General features: G+C 39.4%; 1 long non-coding RNA gene across 1 annotated transcript in view; it reads right to left on the reverse strand.

Moving 5' to 3' along the window:
* Nucleotides 1–362: 362 nt before the first annotated feature.
* LOC107978855 overlaps nt 363–17,429 on the reverse strand; it is a 31,302-nt gene continuing 14,235 nt past the window's right edge. The window contains exons 3-4 of the long non-coding RNA XR_003486316.2: nt 2,590–2,646; nt 363–734 (exon numbers count right to left, since the gene is read on the reverse strand). This is a non-coding gene — a long non-coding RNA (uncharacterized LOC107978855). The remainder of the gene's footprint in view (nt 735–2,589; nt 2,647–17,429) is intronic.

The raw sequence follows: 17,429 nt of genomic DNA on the forward strand, positions 1-17,429 counted from the left end.
AACATCTCTCTCTGATGGTCAACCAGTAATAATTGGACCAGTAATAATGGTCCCACACAATAACTGCATGGGACACATTGCTCACTACAGCTGCTGGCAGAGCTCTTAACTTTACCCAGAGAAACTTGGTCAAACCTCGCCTTTCAAATCACAGCAATTATCAGGACCCGCCTCTTTCTGCTTCTCAGGTCCTCATGCTTTGATTTGTCTTTGCAGGAGATGTCTTGGTATAGGAAGAACTTTGTCTTCTACTGCCCATTATTATTGGCAGATTCTTTTATACAGCAACTTAGCAAGCAGGTTCCTTAGAGCCATGGGCGTGTGTGTGTGTGTGTGTGTGTGTGTGTGTGTGTGTGTGTGTGTGTGTGTGTGTGTGCGTGAGAGAGAGAGAGAGAGAGAGAAAGAGAGAGAGAGCGAGCACACACATTCATGTAAATGTGGAGGCCAGAGGTCAATGTTTGGTATTTTCAGCCATTACTCTACCTTAATTCTGAGACATAGTATCTCATTGAATGTGGAGAGTACTTGATCAGCTAGGCTGATTGACAAGTGAGCTTCCAGGGTTCCTCCCATCTCTTCCCTTGTCCCCAACACAGTTACACATGCCCATCACCAAATCCAGCTTTTACAGGAGTCCTGGGGATCAAGCTCAGGTCTTCAGCTTTGTTATGCAAGCACTTTACCAATGGATGGAGTCATCTCCGCCACTCCTCCTATAGTCCTTTAAAGCAAACCTGTGTCAAAGCAGAGTACGGAGGAAGAGAGCTGCACAATCTCATGTGCAAAGAGAACAAACCAGACCAAGAAGCAGAAGCTGGCCACAGCCTGGTCATCCCAGTCACTAACTCTGAAGGAACATCATTTTCATTAACCTTTGTGACACTTAGGAGGTTCTGCTTGTTTGAAATTTACATGCTGAATTTGTGTACTATGTACTCTTCCCATTGAAAGCTCTAGTTCAGAATTATGCTTCTGAGATTCATTCATGCTCATTTTTATTGCTATATGCTGTGCCATTTTAAAACAGGGCAGAGATTATTTACCCAGCACACTTTTGATGGACATTTAGTTTCTTTCTAGTCTGGTGCCATCGTGAATTGTGTGCTATGAAGCACAATCTTGCATGTATGTGTGTGTACATGTGTGGTGTGTGTGTGTGTGTGTGTGTGTGTGTGTGTGTGTGTATTTGGTAAACAAATAAATGGACTTCTGTTACGTACAAAGCCAGAAGTGGAATTTCCCAATCAGCCTTAAAAGAAACTTCCAAATGGTCCTTGAAGATAGATATAACTCAATTTCACTCTCATACTTAGTTTTTCCATGGCCTCATCTGGGTACACAATAGCTATCATTATGGTTTCAATTTTCATTCCCTATTGTTAGATGAAGTTGAGGATCTTCCCAGAGATTTATAGCAATTTAGATATCCCCTTCATGAAATGCCTCCATGAAGGTATGTTTTCTATTGGGCTTCTTATATCTTTCTTTAAAAGCAAGAAACTCCACTTGCTTCTAGTGAACTATTCTTTGTGTATGTTACTCAATGTGATTTCTTGTTGGATTGAGGAGGGGTTGTTTCTAAATTTATGAAGGGAATTAGCTTTAATTTTCTGTTCCTATTGCTCTCTTGAAGGCTTTAATGGCAGGATTGTACAGGCTCACTGCAGCAGACCGAGCTGTGCCCCTCCTTCCTGTGCTAGAAGTTTATACCGTGTGGGGTTGGTATTATGTCCTTCTCAAATGTCTGAAATAACAATGGAGTCTTAAAGCTGTCTATATGAAAAGGTTTTAAACAATAAACTCAATTTTTTATTAAGTAAAAAGGTTCTTACTAACAAAATTAATTGTTATCTTGGCCCCTTCCATTCCAGAAATTATGGTTCTTAGTTGGGTTTCTCAGTTGTGATAAAACACCATGACTGCCGGGCGTTGGTGGTGCACGCCTTTAATCCCAGCACTCGGGAGGCAGAGGCAGGCGGATCTCTGTGAGTTCGAGGCCAGCCTGGTCTCCAGAGCAAGTGCCAGGATAAGTTCCAAAGCTACACAGAGAAACCCTGTCTCGAAAAACCAAAAAAAAAAAAAAAAATCACCTCGATTGTGTTGGTTTTAGTAGTAAGAATGGCCTCTATAGACTCATATACTTAAATGCCTTGTCACCTCTCTGAAAGGACTGGAAAGATTAGTGTGACCTTGTTGAAGGAAGTGTGTCATTAGGGGTGGGTTTGGGGTTTCAGAAGCCCAAACCAGACTCTCTCTCTCTCTCTCTCTCTCTCTCTCTCTCTCTCTCTCTCTCTCTCTATCTCTATCTCTCTCTCCCTCTCCCTCTCCCTCTCTCCCTCCCTCTCCATCCCCCCTCCTTTTTCTCTCTCTTTCTGCCTGTGAACCAGGGTGTATCTCTCAACTACTGCTCTAGTTCCATGCCCCACCCCATGATGATAATGAACTAAGCCTCTGAAACTGGAAGCAAGGTCCCAATTCAATGATTTCTTTCTTAAGCTTTGCGTTGGTCATGGTGTCTCTTGACAGCAGTAGACCAGTGGCTAAGACAATGACCAAAACTCAACCTAGGGAAGAAAGGGTTTATTTTACCTTATGGCTCATAGTCCATAATGCAGTGAATTCAGGGCAGGAACTCAAGGTCAGAACCTGGAGGCAAAAATTGAAACAGAGGTTCATGGAGGAACACTACTTACTGGCTTGCTCCTCTATAGCTTGCTCAGCCTGTTTTCTAATAGAACTCAACATTATGAACCCAGAAGGTTCTTTTTTGTTTTGTTTTGTGTTTCTGAGACAGGGTTTCTCTGTGTAGAGCAGCCTTGCTTCAAACTCACAGAGATTCACCTGCCTCTGCCTCCCTGAGTGCTGGGATTAAAGATTTGTGCCACCCAAGTCATACTCTTCCAAATCAATTATTAATCAACAAAATGTCCCAAAAGTTTGCTTACAGACTAATCTGATGGGGGCATTTTATAAATTGAGATTCTGTCTTCTCAGATAACTCCAGCTTGTGTCAAATTGGAAATAAATAAATGCAATAAACAAAAACAGAAGCAAACCAGCACAATGTTTCTTCTAAATTGTCAGATTCATTGGGTAAGTGGTCTATAATACCCTGGATTTGTATCTTAAATACAAACATGGTCTACAGTAGTATCGGCTTCTCATGAATAACATTTTATACATACACACACACACTGTCTTTTTCACAAATAGTCCTGTTAGGGGTTTCTTTATTATATTAACCTTTCAAAGAACAAAATTTAACTTTGTTGCTTTTGTTTACTTTTGAGTTTGTTTTCATCACTTATGCTGTCTTTACTGTTCTTTTCCCCTTCCTGATTGCTGTTGTTTTCCTGGTTTCTTGAAATGAAAGTCAAGATTATTTCTTTTACATAATATTTCTTACTGTGTGCATGTCTTTAAGTATTATAGGTGTATAGCACAGTCTTAGTGAGTTGTACCCTCTTCATCACTCCGTACACATTTCCTAACTTCTTTGCATGACTTCCCTTAGAAGTACACTAATTGTAAATGTCAGAGATTTTAACATTAACTCATTTAAAGCTCAGCTTTAATATTCAAAGAGCAGATTCTGAAGGACTGCATTGGTTGAAACTTGCTTTATAACCCAGCATTTGGGCAGTCTCAGAAAATGCTCCCTTTGTGCTTGAAAAAAAACTTAGAATTTTGACATCATGAAGCATTGTACTATAAATATAAATCAGCTCAAGTTGGGCAATTCTGCCATTCAGACCTTCTATAGCTTTAGTGATCGTTGCGTTCTCTCTCCCACCTGCTAATGATGAGTTGAAGTGCCCTCCGATGATTATGGATTTTTCTGTTCTGTCTTTTATTTCCAGTACTTTTTGCCTTATACATTTTGAAACTATATTATTGAGTGGCTATAAACCTAAAATTACGGTATCTTCCCAGAGCACTTACCCTTCTGAAGTATCTCTGAGTGCATCTGAACACTTCTTCAAGTCTCATTTGTTTGAAATATACCTTTCTTTTGACAAGTGTTCACATTGATTATCTTTTCCATCCTTTCAATTTGATGCCTCTGAATCCTCAATTTCTTTAGAGTTTTATTTCTAATGTAGTCTGAACTTCCCAATTTTAATGTTAATATGTATGGTTTTCATTGAAAGGGTTTGGGGGGGCATGTTGGTTTGTTTGTTTGTTTGTTTGTTTGTTTGGTTTGGCTTGGTTTTTTGTTTTGTTTTATGAGACAGGGTTTCTCTGTCTAACAGCTCTGGCTGACCTGGAACTCACTCTGTAGACCAAGCTAGCCTGGAACTCACAGAGATCTGCCTGTGTCTGTCTCTTGAATGCTGGGATTAAAGGTGTACCACCCTTACCCCACTCCACCCCTGCTGTCCAGCTTTAATGTCATTATTTTTAATTGGAACTCATTGTTTCCACTTTGTTTTTTCTTATTCACCCTATTTTATGCCTTTTTTCCATTCTTGTCTGGTTTTCAACTAGTCAAATTTCCATCTTCTTACTTCATTTTTCTCTGTGCAGCTGAAGTTCGGTGTTGTCCCAGAGATTCCAGCTTGCACTTTGACAATTTCTTTATGAGTTTCCTAACTTCAGGGGACTTTAGGTCACTTCATGTCCACATAGCCCTTGCTTCCTTTTTTGCACTACTCTCATTATGCATTTAATTTCTATTTTACTGTACACCCAATAGATAGCAATGCTGATGGGTTTTACGAACGAGATTTGGTGTGTCTGTAGTCACACAGGTGCCTCTTCCGATATTGTGCATTTGTTCATGTGTTTCTGGCTGTCTATCTGGATGAATTCTTCTTCTAAATGAGTACTATATTTAGGTTTTTTTGTTTGCTTGCTTTTCTTTTGGTTTTGAATTGTTTGTTTAATGAAAGTATACTACCAAAAATTTTGTTTGTTCTTAAAAAATATATCTTTATTGCAGATAATTCTTTTTATTTTTGAGATTCATTTTTATTTTGTCTCCATGAGTGTTTTACCTACATGTGTGTCTAGGCACCACATGCGTGCAGTGCCCATGGAGTCCGGAAGAAGACATCATATTCCCTGAAACTAGAGTTACAGATGTTGTGAGCTGCCATGTGGATGCTGGAATTCAAACCCTGATTCTTTGGAAAAGCAACTGCTGAGCCATCTTCCCAGCTTTGATTTCACATTAGTCTTAGAGACTAATTTTGCTAAGCATAAAATTCTAGATTAGCTAGTATTTTGTTTTCTCTATCCCTTTAAAGATGTCATTCTGTTAGTTCCTAGCTTCCACTTCTGCAATAAGTTGGCCATAATTTACCTTGCAGTTTCTTTCAAGAAAATGAACCCATTTGGGCTACTTTAAATTTTTGTCTCATTTTCTTTGGTTTTCAACAACATTTCTTTGGTTATTGTTGTTTATTTGGTTGACTGTTTTTCAAGGGCCTCTCTATATAGCTCAGGCTGGTACTGAACTCATCCTGTTAGATCTGGCTGTTCATGAACTTGCAATCCTCCTGTCTCAGCGTCCCAGGTACTAAGATTACAATCATGAGCCATCACACTTGGCTGCAACAGTTTTTAATGTATGAAGGTATCATGGTTTAGATATAGAATGCTCCCCAATGTCTCACATGGTGAAGGCATAGTGCCGTAAGCAGGAAGGTTCAGAAGTAGGACTTTGGGAAGTTAAATGATTATTGATGGGTTCACAATATAATGGACTATTGGGAAATGATGGAAGCTTTGGGAGTCAGGGCCTAATTGAAGGACATAGGCCACTAGAGAAATGCCCTTGGAAAGTCCCCTGTTTTCTTTGTCCATTTGCTCATGTTCTGTCTCTGCTTCCTGATTCTACAAAGTGAGCAACACTCCTTGCTGAGCTGTTTCTCCTCACAGGCCCAGAAGCAATAGGCACAACTGACCACATACTCAAATATGAAGCTGTGGGCCAAATAACCCTTCCTCCTTTATTCTCAGGAATTTCATAACAGTGCCAGAGAGCTAACACAAGTTTGTTTGTTTGTTTTACCTGTTTGGGTTTGAGATATAAGTTAAATCTGTAGGCTTCTCAGCCTAGAGGACATTTTACTAATGCACTACATCTTCCATCATTGCTTGTAATCTTCCCTTATTTTTTATTGGATTAAGTTACCTTTTGGCTGTTTTCCACATATTGCTTATATTTTTAGTACTTTATTCTCTTTCTGCCCTATAACCCATTTTTCTATGAAACAAATCTGTTGAATTCTTAATTGGTTTTCTGACCCAAAGTTTCATCTAATTCTTCTATTAATAAATTTCAAATTTTTGAAATCTTGGGTGAAATCTTTGAACTTGCCTTATTTTCCCCCTTTTCCTTTTTTTGAGACAAACTCTCCTTTTATCACCCAAGCTAGTCTGGAACTCCTGGGCTCCTACATCAGCTTCCCAAGTAGCTGGGACTAAGGGTACCTGCTAAAGATCCTTGTATACAAATATCAGTATCTTTATCATCTGGAAATGTACTTCTTTCACCTATTTTTCCTCTTAATTTTGATATTATCCTAGATTTCAGCATAGCCAGTAGTTGTGTAGTAGAACACTAAACTATGTTCAGACAGATGTCTATGTAAATTTGCATGCATGCTCACATACCACAGAAGCTTCACATTATACTTATTCCATCCACTAAGAATTCACCCCACAAATATACCCAAGACAGAGACAGGGGTAACTGGTCTACCTAATCAAATCAGGCTAAAGTGACTCAAGGTTAGTGGCAATGTCTCAGCATCATGAGCCCATTCAGCATCCTCTCTGGATACTGTAGACTTTCTGCTCGGTGTTAGATTTTCAGGTGTGTTTGGCTCTGTTCTTGGTTGTATATCACTACCACTTTTCTGCCTATCTTTACCTAGCAACCCCACAATCTCCCCTCCTACTACAAAGCTTTTGCCTGGATTTTCTGTCTCCTAGCAGCAGCTCTCCCCTCAGGGGCCAAATTCCAGATTCCTTGCCTCATTTCTCATACCCAGAATTAGCAATGCCCCAAGAGAGGGGGGATGGGGAGGGCAAAGCAAAACAAATGCTATCAGTTGAAATCTCCATCTTTGACTTCCCCCTTCACCCAGATATATTCTTCTCCTTCTCAGTCCTTTTGTGTTTACACCTCTCCCATGTCTTAAACTGTTTGTTTTAGTTTGGTTTATCTAGCTTTTCTGCCTCAGGCTAGAAAATGGTCTGCTATAAACTATTGCAACAGAACAAGAAATGAAAATCCATATTGTTTCTTAAAATGTGTTGGGGGAAGACTTGCTATGGAAGATGCATCCTCTGGCAGGGATGCCTTTGAGTTATTTTATGCTTCAGTTAGACAAGAATCAGAGCATCAAGATATAACCAAGGCATTCATTAGCATGCTATAAAGGACAAACCACCATCCAATGTTTCCCACTTAAAAAAAAAAGAACATTATCTTCTCTTATTTGACAAAGATATAATGAGAAACAAAACATTCAGGTGTTTTATGAAGATGAGTAAGATTCACATTATGAATACAAACAGTTCTGTGTTATCTGGTTTGTGTTTGTTTCTCTGATGGTTCAATAAATGGATCTTTCTCCACCAACTAATCTTTTGGAGTTTTTTATTGTTGTTGTTGCTGTTGTTTTTGTTTTTCAAGACAGGGTTTCTCTCTGTAACAGCCTTGGCTGTCCTGAAGAGATTGACCTGCATCTGCCTCCCATGTACTGGGATTAAAGGTGTGTGCTACCATCACCCATCTAACTTTTAGAATTTTTAAGGGTGGTCCCTCCTAATTTCACTTATTTCCTTCAGTCCTACATTTTATGGAAGGCATAAAGAAATATTTGTGTAAAAGTATGGTTGGAAAACATGTCACCTTATCCTACATCCACCCATGTTAAAGAATCAGAAGGGGTCAGGGGTTATCAGCTTTGCTGATGTCTTTATGTTTACACTCACCCAAAAAACTATAAATGGAAAATCTATGCCCTATGGTGATACTATTATGGAGTAGAGCCTTTGGGAGATGCTTGGGTCATGAGAACAGAATACTCATGATTAGGGTATGTGCCCTTAAGAAAGTTACACATGAGACCTACCACATAGGACAATTTGAAAATGCTTGAATCTATGAACCAGAAAGGAGGCCCTCACCAGACTGCCTAGCCTTCAGAGCTGTGACAAATCCCTTGTTTAGAAGTTCTCTGGTTTGTAATGTTTTATTATAGCAGCCCAAATGGCCTAAACCAAGATTCATTTTGACAGCTTAGGAGCATAATTATAATATACTAATGTGGGGGACGATTGTTAGTAATTGCTTTTCTCCTTTATCCTTTACATTCATAGTGTCTTGGAGTAAGGAACTTTCCATTGCCTGGAAGAGCAGATGACTTCCCTGGATGCTCATCCTTTGAACGCTAACTTCTTTGTATAGCGGTTATTAGCATGCAGCAGACATGGCTCAGGCCTCATAAAGATGGAGCAATCTCATGAAGCGCTTCTCTACCCATCCACTCCCACCCCTCTGACCTTTCCTTTCATCCCAAAGCAAAAGGAATCAGTTGCTTATTTTAAGACAGTCTTGAAAATCATTTAGGCATAATTAAATATCGCAATATCCTGTAAGCAAGTATTATATTCTAATATTTTCTGCCAAGAATTGAATTTGCTAGGCATGACACATTTATTGCTGGCAGTAGATGTACCAAAACCTACCGACACCAGGGAATTAATAAATACCACAGCCCTCCTATGGAGCAAGTTGCATGAATATTTAATAGGAAATGCATGATGAATTTCTTGCATGATTATGCGGAAAAACATTTGGGAATGGTTGCAGCTGTTCCATGAACTGGCTCTGTCTCTTTCTCTCAAATCTTTCGATCTTTATCAATCTCAATATTGTACTTTAGCTCCAGCAGGAAGCTGTCTCCATAGAGGAGGACCAAAGACACCTGTCAGCATTTTAGGAAATGGGTGACTCTTCACCTATGCTCTCTGTGTGTGAACCTTAAAACTTTCAGGGGTGCACCACGGGGGCCTCTTGGGAACCTGAGGGCCGTCAGGGAAACCTGACTCAAAAAAGGAGGTGAAGGAAGCTACGAGATAATAGCTGTGCTCCCATAGGTGTCGCCAATTTTCTCTGATGGCACACTTTGTGCCTCTACCTAAGCCATCCCAAAATATTCCAGTCTAATCTGGGTGGGGTTTCCTTTGCAGGTCCTTGTTTGTTTCAGTAATACAAAAAATTGCGGTTTTGTTCCTTTCATTTGTACTAGAAGTTCCTTAACATTCCCCTTTGAGCAGGTGAACCATTCCTTTAACATTTTTGATGTTACCATCATATTCATAAGGCTGAAAGGGCACAGCACAAAAGGAATTTTTTTTTAAATGAATCGAGAATTAGATTCTCATCACAATTGTTTGAGCAGAGAGGTCAGAGCAGCTCCTACTGAAAGCCAGTTGGTTTGAGTCCTCCTGAGATTTAAAGGGCATCTCTCTAAACAAAAGCCTCTCATCAGCTCATTCAAGTGCCCCAAATTTACAGCAGATCCACAGCACAGTGTCTCCAGGGATTAGGAATTCCAGAAAAATCTCAAATTCTGGAACCTCCATGGACACAACACAGTGTTATCAAATTGTTGCAAGGAGTTCAGATGTGCTTGGGTTTTAACAATGCCCTTCAACCTTCTCATGAATTTCAAGTGGCACAGTGTCCATTCCCCTCAAAGCAACTTAGTGTTTACTAGACGCCATTACAGGACTGCCACTCTTAAATTACCAAGTTGTAATAATACTTTTGGCTCAATACAAGAGGTGAAATCCTTCTTAGTCACATATTACTTAGATGTGGCAGATACCCAAGCTGTATGCCCTAAGATGGTGACTACTTCACTTTGGAAGCTATTTGGGGGAAATGGATATTCTGTAAACACAAGGGTTAGTTAGTCTTCATCAAATCCATCGTCACTGTCTCTGGAAAGCTGAAAGGGCAGTAATACAGTAAGATCTCAAGGCTTCAGGACAGGACAGGTACCCAGTGAGGCAAGCACAATTCTAAAAAACAATTCTCTCTTTCAAAAGCTGAACTGTCTCACAAGCAGGACAGTTTAGATGCTGGATTCCCTATCCCCACCCCTCTTTAGTGGAACATCAGTACCTAATGTGGCGGCACACTTTGAAATCCCTCAGAAAAGGTCCTAGTTGAGTCTCTCACTATGGAGTATGTTCAAGGCAGCATTCAAAATCTCAGAACAGGCAATAACGAAAATGCCCTGGGACACACGGATTTTCCCATCAGTGAGAGAGGATCCATTGCAGAATCCTTTTCAGCAGCCAGGCACCTTAGAGGTAGGATCCAAGTGAAGTAACCTTGCATCACCCCTACTCTCCATTTTGCTAAAGTCTAAAATAATAACTAATTTGTGGGAGCCCACATAAGTGGCTCCGTTCTATCTTGACTTAAGGTAAGAGAGTTCAAACCTATTATTGCTCCTTCAAGGTTAGACAACAGGATGTTTGGCCTAAGGTGTAGCTAATGGATGTCTTCACTTGACAACAGCATATTTATTTTAGGGTGTGATTACTTGATGTTTTAGATATTAAGGAGGTAATTGTGTTTGTTCCTTGTATCATGCTAAGGAAATCTCCCCCCTTCTTTTTGATTGGGGTATATAAGAACTTGGAGCAATTAACTTGGGGCTGATCACATTTACTGAATGCCCCCCCCAACTCTACCTTCTGTTTCTTGTCCATTTCTTTCTGCAATCCACACTCCTCCTTTCAAGCACGGATGCACAAGTCTGCTGGACTGGACACCAATTCTCCAAAAATCAAAGGGCAAACTCATCAAATGTTCATTTAGCCTAGATCCTTTATATATTGGGATCCATTGGTACTTACTATTTATTTTTTTTATTTGATTTTTGAGACAGTCTCACCATGGACCCTGGCTGGCCTGAAACACTTGTTGTTGACCAGGTTGGCCTTGAACTTTCAGAGATCTACCTGCTTCAGCCTCCCCAGTGCAGGGCTTAAAGGTATGAACCACCATGCCCAGACTATTTCTATATAAGGAGAAATATATATGATTAAGAGCAGGCCTTAAAGGATTTGCTATACCACAAAGGGAAGATTGAAGTAGATTCCTGTCTAGAATAATATTTACAGTTACAACTTAAAATTCAGCTTGGGATGACAGTAGAAACCTCAATTGGAGCATAATTGTAAGGTTGGTAGAAGACAAACTTTTAGTGCTAATAGTCCCCAAAGGCCTCTTAAAAACAAAAAGCAACAACTCCACATTTTCTGTTATACTCTGTTAAATGGTCAAAATATTTATACAAGCCCACAAAGGAAAAAACATTGTAAGGATATTGTCTTTGCTCTTTGTGCCTTAGAGTTAATTCGGTGTTAGCTTTCATATGAATCAAAACAATATAAATTTCTTTCTCAAGAAATGCTAAGTTTAGAACTAGCCTTTAATAGTTTAAATTCCATATTTGAAAATTAAGGTTGCTCTAAAGGAGTCTGAGTCAAGCCAACCATTGGGAAGGAGCCAGAGCGTAGCTACCAGCTTCCTGTTGCCCAGGTATTTTATTACATTGACTTATTAAAACTCCTTATTTGTATTTGCATTTTACTCTTGGGCAATTTTGCAACATAGAATAGTGATAAGCAAAAAAAAAAAAAAAGAAAAAAGAATAGTGATAAGCTTGTAGTCTGATCCTCCTCATTATGTTTAATCATAACTGCAATAAGGGAGCTCATTGTATCATGCCTCTATCTCCAACACACTGTAGTGATTTTAAATAGAATCCACGCCTTACAATAGCCTTGGAACACACTTTCTCTAAACTTTCTTTCAAGATGAGGACTTGAAATATTAAATAAAAGGCATACAGTAAGCTTAGAGAGATCCCCGTTTGCAATTAGAGTATATGATTAAAACAGGAGAAAAGACTTTCCTCAAAGCAAATGTATACAGAAAGGAGAGCTAAAGAGAGGAAGAGAATGGATGACTATCATTAGAGAGTGATCCATCCATGGCAGCTCCATGCATCCTTGCTTTGAGATGTTTGTCTTAGCATGGTCCAAGAAGACCCTTGTGTTGTCTTGGGTTGCTCTCCTGCACATTATGGCTCATCTTATAGCTTCACGGAGCTAATGCTTCAGATTTTGACATCAGTTACTAATTTTCTTATGCTAATGAAAAACACACATCAGCTCCTTGAAATTCCCCAAAGCAGCATCAGTTGGCCACTAATTGCAGTATTTGGGGGGTGGTAGTGGGGTGGATTCCAACAGAAATAGTTGAGAATGGGCTCTTTGCCTCTGAGTGGTCCTATAACCAAAAACAGTTGAGACTTGGCTCTCCTGGCCTGGAGTTTTCATGAATTTTAAGAAATTGGAAGCTCCCAGGGAGTACCAGAATGCAGGAAAATAATGGAGCTCTGACCCAGGAGGTATAAAGAAGTCTGGCTCCAACTTCAAAACTAGCAGAAGAAAATTTGAAATATATCCATTTGATCTTATGTCTCAACCTGACAAGATACTCCTCGTTAGGGCCAAATACACCAAAGTGTATTTGCTACCAGCTGATACTTCATGCACAAGAATATTCTAAAGACTCTGACAAGCACAAATAATAATTTTGCTCCCCATGAAGCAATTTTTAAAGCAGCCAGAGGTTATATTATGCTGAAAGTTTCCCCAAAACCTTTGGGGGAAATCACCAGAGGTATGTATCTTAGTTAGGGTTTCTACTGCTATGATAAAACAACTTGACTGAAAGCTACATAGGAAGGAAAGGGTTTATTTCATCTTGCAGCTCTCAGGTCATACTCCATCACTGAGGGAAGTCAGGGCAGGAAGGCAAGGTTGGAACCTGGAGGCAGAAACTGAAACAGAGGCCATGGATGAACAACATACACTAGTTTGTTCTGCCTACATTCTTAGAGCATCCAGGACCACCAGCCTAAGGGTGGCACTGTATTTCCACATCAATCACCAATCAAAAAAATGCACCACGGGTTTGTGCACCAGTCTATCCGGTAGAAGATTTTTCTGCTTCTCAAATGACTCTAGCTTGTGTCAAGTTGACATAAAACTAGCAAGCACAGTGTATGTTCTCTCTCTCTCTCTCTCTCTCTCTCTCTCTCTCTCTCTCTCTCTTCTGAAGCTCATTCATACAGCTTTTTTAGTTCTAGTTATCAATGAAAAAAGAAAGTTTTGATCAATAAAATATAACCTATAGGTAAAGCCAGAAATCTCACCAAAAGGTTGAAGACCAGATTCTATACAACTTATGCATATTTAAAACACACATGCTTGGCAGATATTTTGCTAAAATTATTTTCTGTAAAACATGAACCAGGCAGGAAGCCTGTGCACAGTGAATTGATTTCCAAGTCTTATTTGTGGCTGACTTGAGGTTAGAGAGCATTTCTGTACTGGGTGGAGTGGTACAATGAATGTTTATTGTTTAGGATTTAAAAGGTCTATTATCATGCAGACTCAGAAAGGTTCTGCCACACAAAACTGAGTACCAGGCCAGCAGGCAACTGATTCAATGACAAGAGGTGAGCTGTCACAGCCCTTCTTTGCTAATGAAACACATCCTAGAACTCAGAAGGAATCCTAAGCTCAGTAAGAGATCAGATCGAATTTATTAATCAGAACTCTAATTTTAGACTTCTTTCAAGTCACAGAAAAAAAAAACTGGATGCTGCTTCGACAATAAAGCAATGTTTGTAGTTTGAGTCATGTATTCCTGGATTCCTCTTATTATAACTGAAAGTGAGTTTTGATAGGAAAAAAAATCTACTCCCATTAACAGATACAGTCGGTAGGTAGTTCCCTATCCAATCTTCAGCCTTAACTTTGTAATTTCTAATTCTGTCTGAAATGCTTGTCAGAGAGTCAAAATCAGAATGTTGGTTGTGGTTCTGCCAGTCACTAGGTGTAGAACTTAACTTAGTTTCTTTATCTGCCCAGGTAAAGGTACGAGTAAGGGGATGGAATGACAGTAATCTACAGACTCCATCCCACTATGAGAATCTTATAAAAACCATGGACCCTCTCCTGTGCATACACAAACATTCGACATAAAGTATAGAATAAATCAGTAGAAGAATTCTCAAGAATCACAAGTTTAGGAAAAAGGGGTTAAGGCGCATGCTGCCAAGCATGAGGACCCAAGTTCCGTCTTTGGGAACCACATGTGGAAGGAGAGAACAGATTCCTGAAAGCTGTCCTCTGGCCATCACATATACACTATCATAGTCACACGCCTCCTCCAACTCCTGCCAAATCAATCAATCAATCAATCAATCAATAATTTTCAAAAAAGAATTAGACATGTAGTACCCTGAACAGGATCACTCAAGCTTTCAAACTGGCCATATTTGGCTTCTTGACTATCTTCTGCATGTAGATAAAGATGATAGACATTAGACTGTGCTGCATTCCCAGGTCTATTCTTGACAGGATAAGATGGCTGCCTACTCCTTTCTTCATACAACTACCTCTACATGGCATGGTCAGGAAGAAAGTTTGCTCCAAATAACACATATTCTGTTATATCAAATATCAATCTCTAGTGCCATAAAACAAGACATGTCTGTATAAGTAAGCTACAAACTCAAAGAATGTAAGTGCAGACAAATTATGTCTATGGAAAGGCCAATGGAGTCAGTAGACAATGATGTCACAGAGACACTGCATGTTGTAGTTGGAAGTATGTTATGCAGTGTTCTATCCTCATAGAGTGTGTACCTCATAATCTATGCAATAGTCTAGTGTTGATGTCACCAGTAAGTAACAAGTTTGTAGAACAGTTCTTTCTTACCACTGTTTTGAAACATAAAAACAAAACATTTGTCAATATGCAAAAAGAGACTCCTCTTTTAACTTTTAAAATTATCAGGTAATATATGTCAAACCTTCATGCCAATTCCTGACCCAAAGACTGGAGGTATAATGAGAGTACAAACAAAGTTGATGGTGGGGTAGAAAGAGTATGTAATATTTTAAGGACTTGTTATTCCAAGGTCACTCTTTTTACTAAATGTGAATCCATAGGAGTACTTTTCTATCTCTTTAAAATCCATATGTAAGGACCTTGATCCCTCTCCCACAAGAAACAATAAACCTCAAGGGAATAAACATATGCCTGGTAAAAATTTGCAAAAGAAGCTGAGGTGTTGAATCAGCTTGCACCTGCCTGGCATTGGGGCACTGCAATTAATTCCAGTACTGACATCACCAGCCAAGTGACACAGTGACCATATTGCAGTAAGTAGATATACTATGAATAGCCAAATCCTCCTAGACTTTATAGAAAGCCTATGCAGTGATAAAACCAGGAAGAGACTTGACATACTTCAAAAAAGAGGCTATGCAACAGCCAATTAAAAATAAGAAGTGCCCACATATTGATGATTACAAAGTGGAGTCAGAAATAGGTTGATAACCAATAGTTTATTGGGGAAAAGTATGCACACAAGGGAGCCAGTGACCAGGTTTGCATCTGAGCAGGAAGGACGCAGAAATGCTTCCCAGTCAGCTCAGCCAGGTGAAACACAGTGGTGTGCATGCCTCCCTCCCTCTTAAACCCTGGTTACCTAACTCTGACCATGCCCATTTGGGTGTGGTCAGTGGTACCTATGACGAGGTCCAAGCTGGTGTAGTCAGTGGTACCTCTAATCAGGGTTTCTCCCTACACCCACCCTCACAAACTACCAAGAAAATAAAAATTCACCTCCATTTAAATACCATTACCCACTAGAAATCATAAAAGAGAAAAGTGGGCAATATAAATCATAGGAGAAATGTGAAGTGGCCAGGACATCATGCTCTCCTCATGTGAGCCAAAGTTGAGTACACCTTTGGACACAGCAGCTTCATCAATTGGTACATGTGTAACAAAATTATTTACAAGTTGTGCATAAAAATGTTTATAGTGACACAAATCATACTAGTCCTGATCTGAAAGAACTTAAATGTTGTTCTTGCTGAAGACCCAACTTTGGTTCCCAACACCCGTGTCAGGAGACCCAGAACCATCTATAAATCCAGCTCTCAAGGATCTGATGCTCTATTCTGGCTTCCCCAGGTACCTACATGCATGTGGCATACACATACAAATACTCATACACATAGGTAAGATATTCTTTAATCTTTTAAAAATAGAATGAATAAACATACTGAAATATATTCACGCAAGGGAAAATTTTATGACAAACTACACTCAGGTACAATGAAAATGGTAGTATAACAAACATTTTGTTGGGCAAAAGAACCAGACACAAAGAATGTAACTGTGAGGGTCCCTTTCTGTGAATTTCAAAAGGCCCCAAAAGGGCTAGTGTTTGTGGGTCTGCAAGGTCCCAGACAACAAAGCATCAGAGACATGTGGTTCAGACAGCACTCTGAAAGCACAGAGTGGAGCATAAAAAAATAGGAGCTACCGACCATCACTAAAGCTAGAATATTTATCAAGTAAAGCACCAGACAAACATCTGAAATCTTCCTAAGCTAAGTTTTTGTTTTGTTTTGTCTTTTTCTTTTCAAATTTAAGTCCTTAGCCATCAGTGCAAAATTGACTCTGCCATGCAGGAGTAAACAAACTGCAGATGAAAACAAAATTACCTTTTGTGACTAAGCACAATGCTACACCACTAAATAAATGTGATGCGCATTTGTACCTGTTAGTCCTCCTTATTTGCACTTTTTACTTTCTGCAGTTTCTATTACCCATGGTGAAGCATGATCTACAAATATTAAATGAAAATTTCCTCAAATAAATGACTTGCAAAGTTTATATTACACACAGTTTCACTTATTAGAAGAAATCTCATGTCACCTCACTTCATTCCACCTGGTTATAAATCATCCTTTTGTCCAGTGTATCCATGTGATGTATGACCACACCCATTAGTCATTCAGTAGCCAACTAAAGTATATTAACCATTGAGACATCACAATGTCTAAGTTCAGGTAACCCTGATGCTACATAACCTTCCTACAGCCTCAGTCACTTCATCTTATCATGGATGTGTGGGATCACTCATATCACCACAACGATGCTGATGTATAAGTACTATATTTTGAGAGACAAAGTGAGACTGTGTTCATATAATCTTTATGACAGTATTATTGTGATTGGTCTATTTTATTATTAGTCACTATTTAATCCTTTACCACACACACTTCCCCATTAATAGCTCATAGGTGTGTATGTCGTTATTTAAAGTATAAATTTGGGGGTTAGAGAGATGGTTCAGTAGATAAGAGCACTGGCTGCTCTTCCAGAGGTTCTGGGGTTCAATTCCAACACTCACATGGCTGCTCATAACTATCTGTAACTCCAGTTTCAGGGTATCAGACACCCTCTTTTGTTCTCCACAAACACCAGGCATGCACATGGTGTACAGACT

The sequence above is a fragment of the Cricetulus griseus genome, chromosome 6, assembly GCF_003668045.3.
Source record: "Cricetulus griseus strain 17A/GY chromosome 6, alternate assembly CriGri-PICRH-1.0, whole genome shotgun sequence".
NCBI classification, from domain to species: Eukaryota; Metazoa; Chordata; class Mammalia; order Rodentia; family Cricetidae; genus Cricetulus; species Cricetulus griseus.